Source organism: Phodopus roborovskii, unplaced genomic scaffold (assembly GCF_943737965.1).
Source record: "Phodopus roborovskii unplaced genomic scaffold, PHOROB, whole genome shotgun sequence".
NCBI lineage: Eukaryota > Metazoa > Chordata > Mammalia > Rodentia > Cricetidae > Phodopus > Phodopus roborovskii.
Window position 1 is genome coordinate 1,116,395 of NW_026125545.1, and position 16,599 is coordinate 1,132,993.

The window sequence follows — 16,599 nt, forward strand, 5'->3', positions numbered from 1 at the left end:
ACAGCTTCTAGGTCTCTACTAAGGTACTCCAGTGAGCTGCATTTCCTCACAGGGTGTGGTGGATTGGTGCAGGGTTACCCCCCACGGCTCCGCACCACCGGTTGGGGCGCAAACCAATTCTCTGACACCTCCAGCAAGCGGCCCTAGCGACCGTGGCACGCCCGCCTCACTGCCCTTGTTATTTTTAGCTCTGAGGCTGCACCCTCCTACCTGCAAGAGCTCGCCCCGCTCTCAGACTCGTTTTGCAGGATTTGTGCCCCAGGAGGCTAACCTGACCCACACTTGAATCAACAGCAAGCTGCGGGGCGATACCGCTGAACCACCCGCACTGAATCTGTATTCTCCGCAGAGGAGAGGCTACTACCACTTGGGCATCCCCATCTCCTTGAAGTCTACAGCCACTTAGAAACCGAGACTGATTTCCCAGAGTCATAAATAAATAAAGTGGCAAGAAAGGCCTAAGATGAGACTCCTCCGAGCTGCTCCTGGGCAGATTTTGAGCCCTACAGGGGATGATCTCCTCAGAGGTTGGACTAGGTACAAGAGCCAGAATGAGTTACCAGCCCTCCAGTGCTGATTCCATCTTGTGAGGGGTTGACCAGGAGTATGATTTTTTTTTTTTTTTCCCACCAGCCAAGAAAAAGGTACTGCTCCTTCTACTCCTGAGAACTCTCCATTCACCACGCCCAGCAGCAGCCCCCATCAGGATCAGGAGGCCTTCCTAGAAAGCGGGATTTATAAGGCCTGGAGGAAGGTGATGGAGGGACCTGACATGAAGAGATGAGAAGCAGAGAAGTTGAGAGGTGGTCTCTTCAGACAGCTCTGGTTGACCCTTAGGGAGCTGAGCCTTCTTTCGAACTAGTTAATGAAACCTACCTAACAAGGAAGCTCGCTCGCTCGCTCTACATAAAAGAAGCACATTCTAGGGTATGAAGCCAGCGCCTCAGAATTCTGTTCACTCTGAAACCTGGACCTTTGTACTTTCTCCTTTTCTGCATATGAGGTTGTCGACCAGAGTGACAAGTGAGCAGCTCTTCAATGAACAATGAGCCTTGCTTGGGCTCTCTCTGTGTTCTCCTTTCTCACTAGTTCTCTAGGGACCAGTTGGACAATCTCAGCAGTGTCCAGCTTTAGAGATAGAAGGTGGTGACGCATCCACCGCATGGCTGAAGGACTAGTGCTTTTTATTTTATTTTACTGTTTTGTTTTGTTTCTAAGACAGGGTCTCTCTACAAAGGCCTGACTGTCCTTCCTGCACTCACTATGTAGACCAGGCTGGTCTTGAACTCACAGAGATCCACTTGCCTCTCCTGGGATAAAAGGAATATGCCACCACACCATGGTCCTGAGGATTAGTTTTAAGGAGAAATAATAATGGCTGTTGTCTTTCTTTGTTACATTTTAATTAAATGCCAATCTCTTTACCTTAGAGATTCTTAAGTCTAGTTGGGGGTATGTTCACTTAAGAAACTGACTCCCCCTACCTTGCATAAAGCCAAGTATGGTAGACTATGCTGGTGATCCCAAAGTGACTTTGAGGCCATCCTGTCTCCCCACAAAATGATAATTTATTAATAATGATTATACCTTTATTATTATCCTGCTGTGTTGTCTCATTAATAATTCAGATGGACTTTAGGAAGAATCTGTAAAAACAATTCACAACGATACATATAATTTTATTGCAGGTATAAAAGTCCATAAAATCCTTTCACAAGGAAATGCAAGATCAGCAAAACAAACCCCACCACTCTGTCTACCCCAGAATACAGCCCAAGTGCTCTTTCCTACTGGGCTCTGCCTCTGCTGCAGCACAGAGCTTTGATTCACAGCACACAGCTTTCACACTCAGCAGCACAATGTCCTTCATCCAGGAGAAAACAAGTGTCAACATAGCAGGAGAAAGGACCCCAGGGTCACTCAGCTCAAGCCCCACATTAACTAGTCAGCCACTAATCCACCTATACTGCTAGCAAAGGGATCCAATGCTAGAGTGTATGTGTAACCAATTTACAGATCACAAAACATATGGCTAGTGGCACCTATGAAAAGAAATGCTGATGGGTTTCCATGAGCTAGTTATAATTAGATGGACAATTACGGAAATAATTATAATTATATGAGTATTTGCATCTTTTCTCCAACCACATACTTACAAGGAAAAATCGACATACTTTGGATCCCTGACAATTATCTGGCATTTTTGTGTTTCATTATCTCACTTAATCCCTGAAATAACATTCAGCTTTGTATTTAATGCTATAGTTAGCACCACCACTCCCAACACATACCTTTTTAATTTTTGAGGAAAGAAACAGAGAGAGATTCAAATGTCTAAGGCCACTTAGCTAACAAACACCAGATTTTTATTTCAGATAAAGTCCCTTCTTTGAAGAGTGGATATTAGGAAAAGAGGGAATTTTGTTCAGATTTGGGTAGATTTGATTCTGTGTATTTTGCATAAAGTATGGGAGTTTAGAATAGAGCACCTGTCTTGGGGCATCCAATCTTCTCATAATTCTTTGACAGGTAGTTCTCTTTAACCCACTCTCTTCTCATTTTCTCTGTGGTTCAAGTCAGTAGCACTTTAACTCAAATTGATACACATAGTTCCTTATTGGTAGCAGCTAGTTTCTTTAACTAACATCTAACTACACTGATAAGGTCCTTCAAAAGAACTGACATCTGAACCCCACTCGTGTTTCCCAGTCATACAAACCCTTTTTGTAGCAATGGCCACCATCTCCAGAAAGTATTGGATACTCAAACTGAGACCTCTCCACATACTTAGCCATCCCACTCACAGATGACCCCTTTGGATCTACAGCAGTAATTCTCGACCTTCCTAATACTTTAACCCTTTAGTACAGCTCCTCATGTTCTGGTGACCCCCCAACCATAAAATTATTCTTGTAGCTACTTCATAACTATAATTTTTCTATTGTAATCAATGGTAACATAAATATTTTTTGGAGATAAAGGTTTGGTGGCAGGGTTGTGACCCACAGATTGAGAACCACTAGTCCTCAGATCAAATTGCCAAAGGAAATTGCTGTTCTCTGAATCTGGGTCATGCTGAAGGATGCAGTGAAGTTCTGTCTACTTTCTTTTAAGTCTCTCCTGTGACTTCAGTGTTGGAATGTGAATGGTTCTCCAGTTTTGTCCCTTTGGTATAAATACACAAAGGCAAACCTGGTATAACACAGTTTGTGGAAGCTCCAGAAAGAAAGCCAACCTTTGTTCTTGACCTTTCATTATGTTGTAATTATGTCTGGAGAATGAGTATCACAGGAAATGAGCTACTGGAGGACAAGGTAAGGAGCAAAACAAACAACAACAAAAACAAATGAGCATAGTATGAGCTTTCCTCAAAACTAGGAACAATGTTTTTCTACATCACATTTTGGAACTTCCACATAGATAGGCTGATGAAATGAGTTTTTAAAGAATGATCATCAGTATGTTTGATTTTTCAGAAAAGCAGACTTGAATCATGTGTCTTAGCTTTGGGGGTTACCTGGAACCAAGCCACACCAACAATGTGTCTATTTTGTGTTGCTATACAAGAATACCACAGGCTGGGTAAGTGACAAACCTTGACTCTCATTTTTGGAAACTGGTGAATCCAAGATGGAGGGACCATATATGATGAGGTCCTTTCACCACACTGTAACATTGAAGAAGGACTCATGTAGAGGACACTTGGGAGAGGGAAGGAAACTACCCTTATCGTTTGAGGATACCACTACTCCTTCCATGATGGCATTCGCTCACTCATGAGCACACAGGCCTTATGACCTAATCACCTCCCAACACTGCTCCACTAGGAATCACAGTGTCCATGCATGACCTTCAGTCCAGCTATAGTTTTGCCAGATGATTGGGTGTGACTTTAGTTTTGGAGATTTCTATTTCTTTCTGGATTTTATGAGCTCCAGAACTTCAAGTGTTGGTAAATCTTTTCAAAAAAGGACCAAGCACTGAACGTTTAGGTCATTAGTTCTTAACCTTCCTAAGTCTGCCACCTTTTAATACAGTTCCCCATGTTATGGTGACCTTCAACCATAAAATTATTTTCACTGCTACTTCATAACTGCAATTTTGGTACTGTTATGAATCATAATGTAAATGTCTGTGTTTTCCTGATGATCTCAGGTGACCCCTGTGGAAGAGTCATTGGACAGAGAAGGGATAGTGACACACAGGTTGAGAACTGCTGGTTTAGGCTCTAAGAGGCACATACCATCCTCTTCATCATTCCTTCCTTCTCTCTCCCTCCTCTTTTTCTTCTTCTACAACTGCTTCCACGTAGACAGGCCGTCTGTATTAGTTTTCTAAGGTTACCATAACAAACTGCCACAAATGCATTGCTTAAACAACAAAAGATATTGTGTCTGTTTGGAAGCTATGAGTCTGAAAACTAGTAGGTGTTCACAGTGGTAGCTATGAAAATATGCCTCACTACTGGTTTGTTGGTCATCTTTGGTCCAACGTTTTTAACACATCACATGTTGAGCCAAAACAGTCCTATTGTGTATCCCAGGCTATACTCAAATTCACTGCAGTCTTGCTGCCTCAGCTTCCCAAATACTGGGATTGCAGGTGTGAACCACAGATCCTGGCTTCCCACATGCTCTTAAATGCAACTTTGGCACTTTTCCTCTCTGGAGACAGGGATCTGTGTTCTTCTGCTTGGAACTGGGTACATCGGTTTTCCATAGCTACTCTATCAAATGACCAGCAAGTCTTGAAATGATACAGATCTCTTACAGGTTTGAAGGTCAACATTCCAAAATAGGTCTTAGTAGGACAAAATCAGGGTATTGCAGAAGTATGTTCCTTATAGAATCTCCAAGGAGTGTCTGTTTCCTTGATGTTTGCAGCCTTGAGAGGCTGCCTGCATTCCTCAGCTCATGGTCAGCATCACCCTAGCCTGTTTCACCATCTCCTTTTCTGATTCTAACCCCTTTGAATACTTGCTGTAAGTACTGTTAGAATTATATTGTGTCCAACTAGATAATCCAGCACAATCTCCTTATGTCTTGGGCCTAAATTCAATCACATTTATGGAATCCCTTCTCCCAGGTGAAGTAACATAATCATTGGTTTGGGGAAGAAGATGTGGACTTTGTAGGGGACCATTTATTCTGTCTGACATTCAAAGAAAACACCTGACTACAAAAGAGATGACAGTGTCTAATACCCAAGGATAGGTCATGAATGTACTTGCTTCCAACTGGTTATCTTAACTCACTTGCTTTTAGAGCCCAGTGGCCTCTCCATGATATCAGGAGTTCCAAGACAGCCCAAGAACAAAGTCTCCCTTGAGAGGCCATGTGTCCATAAGATTTGGTCAGCAGCCAAGTTACCTCAGCAGATAAGACCACTCATTTGAGTCCACATAGCTGTCACATCTGCCCAGGGCCTTCAAGTCTGGGAGGCCCTAGACATGGCAAAAGAAATACTTTTACTGTGCTGTGTTCAAAGCTTGGGCAACAGATAAGACATAATAGGATAATCCATAAATGTTCCCCAAGACCCATGTTTAGGGCTTGGCCTGCAGCTGGTGGCTCTATTGGAAGATAATGGGATTTTTTAGGGGTTGGGACCTGGCAGAAGAAAGTTAGACCATTGAGGATGTCCTCTTTGAGGGACTATTGGGATGACTCTTCCATTCTCTTCTGTTTGTTTCACAGTGCAATACAGTGAGCTGCTTTGTCCTGTCACAGGTCCCTTCCATAATGCTCTGTGTTGCCACAGGCACCAAAGCAAGAGACCCAAGCAACCATGGTCTGAAACCACTGAACTATGCAGCGAAACCAATTTTTAAAGTTGATTTCAAGAGGTATTTTGTCACAGTGACAGAACACTAACATACTCTAAGACACTGGAGTGCTTACCATTTATCCCCACCAGCATCTCCATTATTCAGCCTCATTTATCATGGCCAGAGCAGTTTCACATAAGTTGGCAGCCTTTGCTCACCCCAGTGAGTCATGGTGGAGGGTATGTCAATTCGACTGATCTGGAATCTACTAAGAGATATGCCACTGGGGATATCTGTAAAGGATTCTCTAGACGGGGTTACATGAAGACTTACCTTAAACGTGGGTAGCATCTTTAAGGAGGGCAGGCTTTTTTGCTTTCTTGTCTTCCCAGTGCTTTCATATCTTTCTGGTCAAGTTCATTTACCCTGTTTGTATTTTTGCTGTCTAGCTTATCCTCCCTGTAGTTGTTGCTACTACTGCTTCTATTCTTGGTTGTATCAGAACCTGGGTTCTTTAGGCTCTCCAAGAATTCTTCAGGCCTTCAGTGCCAGCCACATCCAACCTCTTCTGGGTTCTCAGCCTCTCCAGCCTTTTTTTTTTTTTTTTTTTTTTTTTTTTTTTTTTGATTGACTACCATATCATGTAGGACATCCTAATGAATCCTTTCCTTGTAATGCATTCCTTCTATCAATTCTGTTCCTCTAGAGAGACCTGACAAGTACAGAGGGGAAGATAGAATAAACAGTGCGGTCCTATACTATGAAAGCCCTAAGGATGTGGATACCCCTCCCTGATGTGCTAGCCTCAGGTAAAAAGCTTCCTTCATAGAAGAGACCATTTCCCCCCCACTGCCTGGTGAGTTTCAGTGTATTGGCATTTTCTTGTGGAGTTCAAAGATAATCACACCTACGAATATGGTATCATAAGCACCTTTGGTTTCATTTCTTGGATGGGTTGCTGTGGCCAAGGGCTAGAAAGTTTCTTTCTACAGAATTATAAACAAGGACTTACCTGCTGTACTTGAAAATCTAAGATGGAAGTCGAGGAGCTTTCCATTTCACCAGTGTCTGTGATTCTCAACCATTAGTCCCACAGATTTGATTTCCAGGAATGGCTGTTGTAAGTTGCCAGAGGATGAGTGAATAGTTGCTACATTTTCTTCCTGTCTTACAGGCAGAAGTGCAATACTAGCTCTATTGTGAGCTAGAAAAGTTGTATAGAGTAACAGTCATGAAAAGTTCAATTGAGAAGAAATCAAAAACTTTCATTTTGCAGGTTGTAGATGATACATTTATAAAAATAGGTATATCGATGTAATGTATTCTGAGTTTTATTAAATATTATTTTTCCATATTACAATACTAATACTATTTCTTTTCCTTTTTTCAATTTAGAAAACACTTGAAAGACAAAAACAAACAAAAAAAGCAGTCCTGTAAGCTTTTCACCTAGAGATAACTGCTGCTTGCAAAAAATGTTCTTGGTCAGTTCATTTGCAAACATACACATCCAAATTTTAAATGGGGGCTGGATACATGGCTCAGTTGTTAAGGACACTTGTTATTGCAGAGGACCCAGGTTTGGTTTCCAACACCTACATGGTGGCTCACAATAGTCCATAACTCTAGTTCAAGGGTATCTTCTTGACCCCAAGGGTAAAAAGCATACACATAGTGTACAGACATACATATATACACATACATACATGCACAGACACTCATACATATAAAAGAAATACATCTAAAACACTTTTAACTAAAACAATCCAGCCCTAGATTTCCAGCCTTCTTTTTTTAATATGTAATTTATTTGTTCTTTTAAATTTCATTTTACATTCCAACCACAGTTCTCTCTCCCCAATTGCCTCCCTCCCCCCCCCCCAGCCCACCACCAGTCCATTCCTGCTCATAGTAAGGGCTCCCATGAGGAGTCAACAAAGTCTGACATAATAGGCTGGGGCAGGACCAGGCCCCTCTCCCAATATTAAGGCTGAGCATGGTATCCCTCCATAGGGAGTGGGCTCCAACAAGCTAGCTCATGTACCAGGTTTGTATCATCCAGCCTGATTTTTTAAAAACTAGCCTTTTAAAGCCAGGCAGACTACAGGTGCATACTAAGTCCCAGGACTTAGGAGGCAAAGGCAGGTAGATCTCTTGAGTTTGAGGCCACCCTGATCTACAGAGAGAGTTCCAAGTCAGCCAGGACGACACAGAGAAAATAAACAGGCAAAATCGGATATTAGGGGATGAAAGCTGAAAGATCAGAGAAACAGAGCAGCCAGCTACTGGAGTTCTTACCTCTATGAAATCTCAGACCTAAAAGGTTGAGATCCTGTCTTTACCCAGCCTTATCACTTCCTGTCTCCCATTTGTATAGACCTCCAGAGCTCTATGGTTAAGGAGTGGCTAGCTCCACCTCTGATCTCCAGGCAAGCTTTATTTGTCAGAACACAAACAAAATATCACAACTCTGTTAAGGTGGAAGTGGGAAGAAAGGCTGGGAGGGCCATTGTACTCTCTCCGATGGGCAGGGTTGGGAACCTAGGGGTTCTTTTTTGTCTTTGGGGATGAGAAAGCAGTATTTTTTTCCTGGTCTCCAGAATGACTGCAATACATCTGTTTATCCACTAGTTCTATTCAGCACTATGTGTAGGCTGGCCCATGCTATGGCTGTCCTGTCAGAGGGGTGAGTAGCAGCCCTGACAAAGAGCTATTTAGTGTTTGTTCTGGACCTGTTGCTAGGCAGGATTCTGTTACTGCATTTAAACGTGTTGTTTTCATGAACTCTCTAAAGCAACTGTTGCCTCTATTTTACAAATGAAGGAACAAGCATAGCAAAGAAATAGCTTCTACTAAAGTATAGACAAATGGTAGCCTTGGGACCCAGCCACTCGCTGTCCAAATGAGAACCCATCCTCTTAATGGCTAAATGATCTATTTTGAGCAAAGTACTTGACTTCTCCAGGTTATACTTTCCTTACCTGGTAATAAAAGCCCATACCCTTCCTTCACAGGTCTTGCATTAACTATCTGAGACTTGCTTTTATTCTTCCTTCCTTCCTTCCTTCCTTCCTTCCTTCCTTTCTTTCTTTCTTTAATGTCATGGATGAGTACAGTGTGTTTTCATGAGAAGTTGGCAGGCAGCAATGCATAGAAAGCTCAGTGTCTGGCACTTGGAGCTGTTGATTCATGCTATGAATTGGCATTGGTAGCATTGTGTTTTATGTTGTAACACAATTTTGAGGCTCTTAAGCCTTGAATCCCCTGCTGAATTCACTGTTGTTCTGTCTGATTTCCAGTGTTCTTTCTTTCCCCACCCGAAGAACAGCTGCATATTTGAGCAGAGACATAAAAAGCATGGCAGATAGTCACACTGCCACCACAGATGTCCCTGACTTGGCTGAGGACAGAAGACAGCCCCCAATATTCACAGCAGCCTGCAGATGTTTTCCTTTAACATGGATCAGAGGGTCCATTATGGACATTGTGGGTTCTGCAGACTTTTTGTGTTCCAAATGGAATATTGCAGAATATGCCTGGCTCCATCCAGCATTTGCTGAATACCTACTCTGTGCTGCATTGCTTTCTAAACACAAAGATGAATGGGTCACATTCGTGGTCCTCTGTAACACTGGAGTACACACGAGGCGACAACACACATAGTTAACCATGGCAGACTGAAGAGTTCTGTGTGTGGCACAAACGGTGGTTGATCTCAGGAGATGTTTCTCTCAGAGAGCCTTGGAGGAAGATGAAGACTGTGTTGGATGTGCAGGGTCTTCTTGGGGCTGTAAATAATGAAGGGACTTTAACAATGAGAGATAGAGCCAGAGTTGGAGGTGGAGGAGATGAGTTGTGGGCAGATGTGGAGTGAGTAGGGTACATGGCTCTCCCACCCCACCCCTCACAGCTTCCTCTCACCCAGTCACTGCCCACCTGTGATACCTTAAGCTGAGGCATTAGCAGTAGATTTCTGGGTGAGGGCTCTGAGAGGCAGGCTCCATCATGTGCACTTCCCCCCACCTTTTTTTAACCGTTGATGCCTTCCTCTTCTTCTGAGAATGCCGATGGGTTCTTAGAAGTGAATCTCAAGTTTGTGAGGTGATAAGAAGAGTAAAGCTATAGAAAAATAGAAGCAGCTCAGGCCCTTTCTGAGTAGCAGCTGTAAGGATTCAGGCATTACGCTGGCCTGCCCCTGTCACCTGGCAGAATGCACTCAGGCGGTACTCTGGTCAGCCCAGGCTTCCATGAGTACTAGTTGCAGGCAGGTGTAAAGTCAAACCATGGCCACTTAGGCTCTCTTTTGCTTTCTCTTTCCCTCCTGCTTTTGGTTGGCCACCAGCTAACCCCCCTTCTTCTCTTGCCCCCCTCTTCCCCTCTCTCCTCTTCTGTTCCTAGTGCCTCTATGTTTTTTCCCTTCTCCCTCACTCCCCTTTCTAAATAAACTCCTCATTTAAGCTCTAACTGCCTGGTGTGTTACTCCCTCCGCCTCGCCTGCAGCCTCGGTCACCCTCACCGGCTATGGAACCTGCTATGCTCTCCACATGGTCCCTTACCTTGGGACCCCGATTACTTGGGACCCTCACAGGGGACCACTCACCCCCTTCTCCACCTTTTATTCTTATAACTGTAACGAAAGAACAACAGCAGCCCCAGCCCAGGGTATTGGACCTCTTCATTGTTTACAAGGTAAGAAACATAGCTCTCTGCTTATACCACTATGCATTGAATATGAAGTTGCTAACAGCCCAAAGCATTTCTAATTAGTAGAATTAGGAGCAATGGTAACTCCAGGGAAACGGGGCATCAGGTGTGTGTGTGTGTGTGTGTGTGTGTGTGTGTGTGTGTGTGTGTGTGTGTGTTCCTAGTCTGTCATGATGGCTCACAACTATAATCCTAGGGGGTGGATACCAAGATGGGAGGATTGAATAAAATCAGGACATGGCTACCCCTAGGCCATGTTTGGGGAGAAGTGTATTCTTTTCTAAACTTATTTATCATGTATACATCATTCCTCTTGCATGTGAGTCACCATGTGAGAGCTGGGAATTGAACTCAGAACCTCTGGAAGAGCAGCCAGTGCTCTTAACCTCTGAGCCATCTCTCCAGCCCCAGAAAAGAAGGGTTTTATTGTAGATATGAGAGAGAGAACAGCCAGAGGCATCTGGAAAGGTCCAGAAGAACATACCCGGCCTTGAAGGAAACATGAAATAAAAGAAGGTAAGACTACTTCTAAAGCATGGAGAAGATTTTTATTGTAGATTCCAGGGAGAGAGTAGGCAGAGGGAAGAGTCCAGGCTGAACATGGCCCACAGACTAAACCAGACCACAAGAGGAGAGACGAGGAGTGTGAGCAAGAGGGGCCATCAACCAAGATAGGAATCTTGGGCCAAGAGGCCAACAGGCCCAGAAGGCAGCATTGCCAAAATGTCCTAGTTTTGTAGTGATCAAGCTGGGGGCGGGGAAGCAGATACCCAGCCCCCAGAGGGAGAGGTTTTGGGTAGAGGGTGGAGTAAAAAAGTGCTGGGAGGAGCCACAGGTACTGAGTGAGACTTGTCCTGGGTTTCTTTGGGAAGGATCACCTTGAGTTACAGTAAGGCCAGCTTAGGTTAGAGTGAGACCTTAACTCAAACACAATGTCAGGTGTACTAGCGCTTGCCTTTAGTCCCAGCACTCGGGAGGCAGAGGCAGGTGGATCTCTATGAGTTTGAGGTCAACCTGCTCTACATAGTGAGTTCCAGGACAGCCAAGTGAGACGCTTTCTTGGAAGGAAGGAAGGAAGGAAGGAAGGAAGGAAGGAAGAAAGGAAGGAAGGAAGGGAGGGAGGGAGGGAGGAAGGAAGGAAGGAAAGGGAAGGGAAAAAACCATACAAACAAGAATGACTTTTTTCTGTAGTAGACTGCTATCGGAATAGCTCAGTGGTAGATACTTGCCGTACACATGAGGCCTTATTCTCTATCCGAAGCAACACCAGGCAATGAAGTAAAAATCTACTCCTTATTTAGCAGAAAAAGGGAAATGGTGAAGATCTGAGAGTACTGTTAATGTGGAAGTTGTATGTTGGGGAGATGTATTCAGCAATGGAAGAGACTGAGGGACAGTTTTGATGACTGCTATGTGATCTCTGGTCTCCTGTTGTAATATTCTCCTCTAATGCATACATATACATGCGTAATTTGATATGCGTAATACTTCCTCAGTTATTTAAAAGGTACTCATAAAAACGTCCTGCATTGCTCACAGGTAATACAAAAATTTAATCAAATAGTATTTTTCTCTGCTTCAGAAATGGTTCCTTAAAACACTTTGCATCCAGGCTGTGGTTCACTCTCCCTAGTTTTTTTCTTTAAACTGAAGAGCTAGCCAGGTGGTGGTGGTGGTACACACTTTTAAGCCCAGTGGCCAGAAGGCAGAGGCAGAGGCAAGGGATCTCTGTGAGTTCAAGGCCAGCATGGTCTACAGAGCGAGTTCCAGGACAGCCAAATCTCTTACACAGAGAAACCCTGCCTCCAAAACCCAAAAAAACAAAAAGCTGAAGAGCTGCTTCCTGGGAGAATAGCAACAGACAGGGAGGCAGGTGAGGAAGGAGGCAGGTGAAGGCATTTCTCAGGGAGAACTGACAGGCCTTGGTGAGAATTTAAATGGGTGCCAGATAACTCTACAACAAGGCTTATGTCGATGGAAATTTCAGGAAGAGAATGAAAAGCATGAGGAAGGGGTAGGTTTGTTGCTGAGTGATGCTGAATACTGGGCTCCTTTATCATTGACTGTCAGAGAAGCATTAAGGTTTGACCACGTTCAGACCTGAGGAGGTGGCTCAATGGTGAGTGTTGCTTATGTGTGAGGAGCTGAGTTCAGATTCCCAACACTCTCAGAAAAGTCGTTAAACATGCACTTGCCTATAATTCTAGAGCTGGGGTGTGGGGTAGGTGAAAACAAACACATCCTGGATCCTCTAGTGCAGACAGTGGGCACCAGGGTTAGTGAGAGCTGTTCTCACCAAATAATCAATCGAGTGAAAAGCAATAGGGGAAGATGCTGGATGTGGACCTCTGGCATCCCCACCCACATGTGCATGAACACATACATGTACTTATGAGTACAACACACACACACACACACTCCACTTTAGCACATTATTCAGGGACACTTCCAATGACCTCCTGCTTTGACTGCTTGGATTGGAGGATGTAAAGATCAGGGAGATGCACTTGAGAGCCTCCCAGTTCTTTCATTTGTAAATATTTGTTGAGTGTCTACTGCTAACTGGGCTTTGTGTGCATACAAACACAATAGGGTTGACTCCCAGCCCTCAAGGCATTTGATAAAGACAGATAAACTAACAAAAGTGCAGGGATCACAATTGAGAATGCTTGGGCTAAGTGAAAGGTTGGAGGGCTGTCCTGGAAGAGCACACAATAAAAAGAACCTTCTGAGCCTCAGTAGCAGCACGTCTTTAGTCTTTAATCCTAGCAGAGGAAGCAGGTCTGTTAGTTGGAGGCCAGCTACAGAGCAAGTTCCAGGACAGCTGTTGCACAGAGAAACCCCTGTCTCAAAGAAAAAAGAAGAAGGAGGAGGAGGAGGAAAGAAAGATGATTGCACTCCTTGCAGAAAATTCGGTGACAATAGAAACATAATGAAGCATTATGCTTGTTACTTTGATCGTTAAGTCCAGATGAGGTTGCCAAAGTGAAATTTCATGCCCTTGTTTTCAAAGGCAATACCATGTAAGCATTAAGACCTGAGTTCAAATCCCCAGCACAAATATCACACATACCTGTAACCCAGCACTGAAAGATGAAAACAGGAAGTTCGTAAGGACTCAGTGTGTTCCAGGTTCAGCGAGAGACACTGTCTCAAAATAAAATAAAATGGTGGAGAACAATAGAGGGTGGCACTTGATGTCAACCCCTCTGGCCTCCACAGGTGTCTCCCCCACTTAGGCACACGTATGCATACATACTCTTTATACATGCAAACATCAACCAACAGTAAAAAAAATTGATAAAAGGCTTTTTTTTTTTTTTTTCAAATCTTAGGCACAATGAATTAATTAAAAAAGGAAGCAAAGGAAAGGACATGACTGCTCCTAGGTGTGGTGGAGGGAAAGGCTTATATAGACAAAAGGGAGATTGTAGTCAGAGGCAAAGATATCTGGGAGAGACCAGAATGGACATGAACATACTGAGCTGGGCCACGTGGGGAGAGAAAGGGGGAACCAGGTGCAGCAGCCTGGAAGACAAAGGAACAAGAAGGGTGGGTAACTAAATGCCTGGGTTATATGGGGAAGAAACTCTGGGTTGGAGAGTTCAGGGTAGAGGGCAGGGTATGCCGGCCACACAGTGTAACAGGCTGGGAGAACCTGGTATCCAGGTTTGGCTTGGATATGTTAAGTAGGCACCTCAGGTTTGTCCCTGGTTTGAAACCTAACATCATGAACAGATGAGATCTTTCCTAAAGGACACACATTTTCTTTTTCCAAAGCGAGAATGACAGGTGGATGGTGACATGTATGAGAACACTCTTGGACATGACAACATTTTAAGGACCCATGTATGTGACATGCACATTGAGACATACAGATTCCAGTCTACTGCCCCAGCTTCCTTCTTTATAAGGCCAGCATATTGGTCATAAGCTAAGGATGCCAGTGCTGGAATCGTATTCTTTGGAAAAGAGGGGACAAAAAGCCAGGCAGAACATTGAAGTCATGGAGCACTAGATGGTCAGCATGGTCAGTGTCTCCCGAGCCGAATACTACTTGGTTCTGATAGCAATGTCAACCATGGAGAAGCATCCCTTCCCTCTTCTACCAAGGCCTCACAGTATTTTCCTTTCTTCCAAGTTTCTTAGGCTACTCCACTGGCACTGCAGCCTCCTTAGGGGCACAACTTCCTGAATCCTGAGAGGGTTTGTTTGCTTGTTTGTTTGTTTTAGTTTGAATAGTGCATTGGCAAATTTGCATCAACATTTTAGAACTAAATATTTCATACATTCTGAACCTAATTTCTTGCTTCTCTTTTGAAGTCACAAGATTTGGCAACGCTGAGGTAGAATGCTTCAGATGGCAATAATGACTGGTGTGGTAGTCCCTTGAGATATGGTGTTCCCTGCTTTTAGGTGCCCCCACTTCCCTGGGACACAAGTGGCTGTACCTTGATTCCATGGTTTCTGTTTTGTTGAGAAACATGTTTTTGTGTCCATTGTTCTTTCTGAGGCAAGAGAATAAAAATAAAAAGACAAAAAGCAAATAGCAGTAGTTTTTGGAATAAAATTCAGCCAATCCCAGGCATGAGATTCTGTGGACCCCTGCAGCTCATCTGTACTTGCTACTATGATGCTCTGCATTCCAGCATCCTTTGCTCCTTCAATGGGTTCTAATCCCCACTCTTTCTCACACTAGTGGTGGGCCCTTGAGCAAGGCACTGGACCCTTGGAGCGTCCTTCCTACATCTTAGGCTCCAAAGTCTTGCCTCTTACCTCCAATGAGCTGCCTCCATGCCCGCACTGAACTACTCTAGCAGTACCCTCCCCATTCTCTATTTGGTTCTCAGGAGCAGCCCAGGGTTCCGTAAATACTGAGGTTTGGAGGAGGCAACCCTGACTGAAGACTGACCAGAAACACCTACCATAGGAAGTGAGAGGAGGGAAAAGCCACTCTCTTAGGGAAAAAAAAAAAAAAAAAAAAAAAAATCAACCCAGAGATAAGCAGAGGGGCATAAACCAAAATGTGGATTTCCAAAGTCAGGATTTAACACACCCAACAGTAAAACTGCATTAAATATTAAAAACAGCATTGTGCCTTCCTTCCTTATTCCTCCCCTCTTTCCTTCCTTCCTTCCCTCCCTCCCTTCCTTTCCTCCTTCCTCTCCTTTCCGTTTTTAAAGGAAAGCTTCCTTTCAGAAGGGTTGAAGGATCATTTCAGAGATCGTGTCTTTGTTATGTATTCATTCTTTACAGCCAGAGTCATAGAGGGCAGTGAAGAAGTCCTCTTAAAAGTTGATGGTTCCATAGTTTCCTTGACAATGGCATAGAGATGGTTTAAAACAGTAACCACTTTCTTATGTACAAAGAAGATAAGATGCCCATCAAAGCTTAGAAAGCTCCCATCTAGAGCTATTCTGGTCCCTGAGCATCCTGGGAGGGTAGTAAGGAGACCAGGCCCTCAGTAGGAGCAAGGAACATGTTTTCAGTTCAGTGTGCCTGACTTTCAGATCTCCAATCTTATCAGAACTGAAGTATCTACATCAGTCTTTCTCTGTCTGCTCTGTTGATGCCCAAACTGGTTTTTTTTTTTTTTTTTTTTTTTTTTTTTCCCCTCCTGAGAATGCTTATGCCTGGGGCATGCTTCTGGGTGTTCTTAAGACTTAAATGGCTTAAAGAGTTAAAGATCTATGAGGCCCATGAAAGGGTGATAAGGTAAACTACTCACCAACTGGAGATGAACCCCATGTCCTTTTCCAAAACAAGGTCTGAGAAGTATGGAATGCATTTACCAGCTCTGGGAATTCTAGCACCAGGAGGCAAAGATTAACACAAGGATTTTACAGTAGGAAAAAGTTCTCGATGTAATTAATCATTTATCTTTGAGAGCAGAGTTTAATTTCATTTATCAAGAGTTTACCATTTCCTTCTTAGGAAAAATGCTTTGTAGGATATATTATATCACCAGAGACATATTTTTAGTTTTATCAGTTTGAAAACTCCTACTAGGGATGGAAACCTTTTCAGTGTGGGGCACTTTGCCTTGCCTGTGCCTATGCAGGTGGCAGATTAGGTCTTGTTTACAGCTGCTTTAGCTCTGGGCAAGGAGAAAGTTACCTTGAACAGAA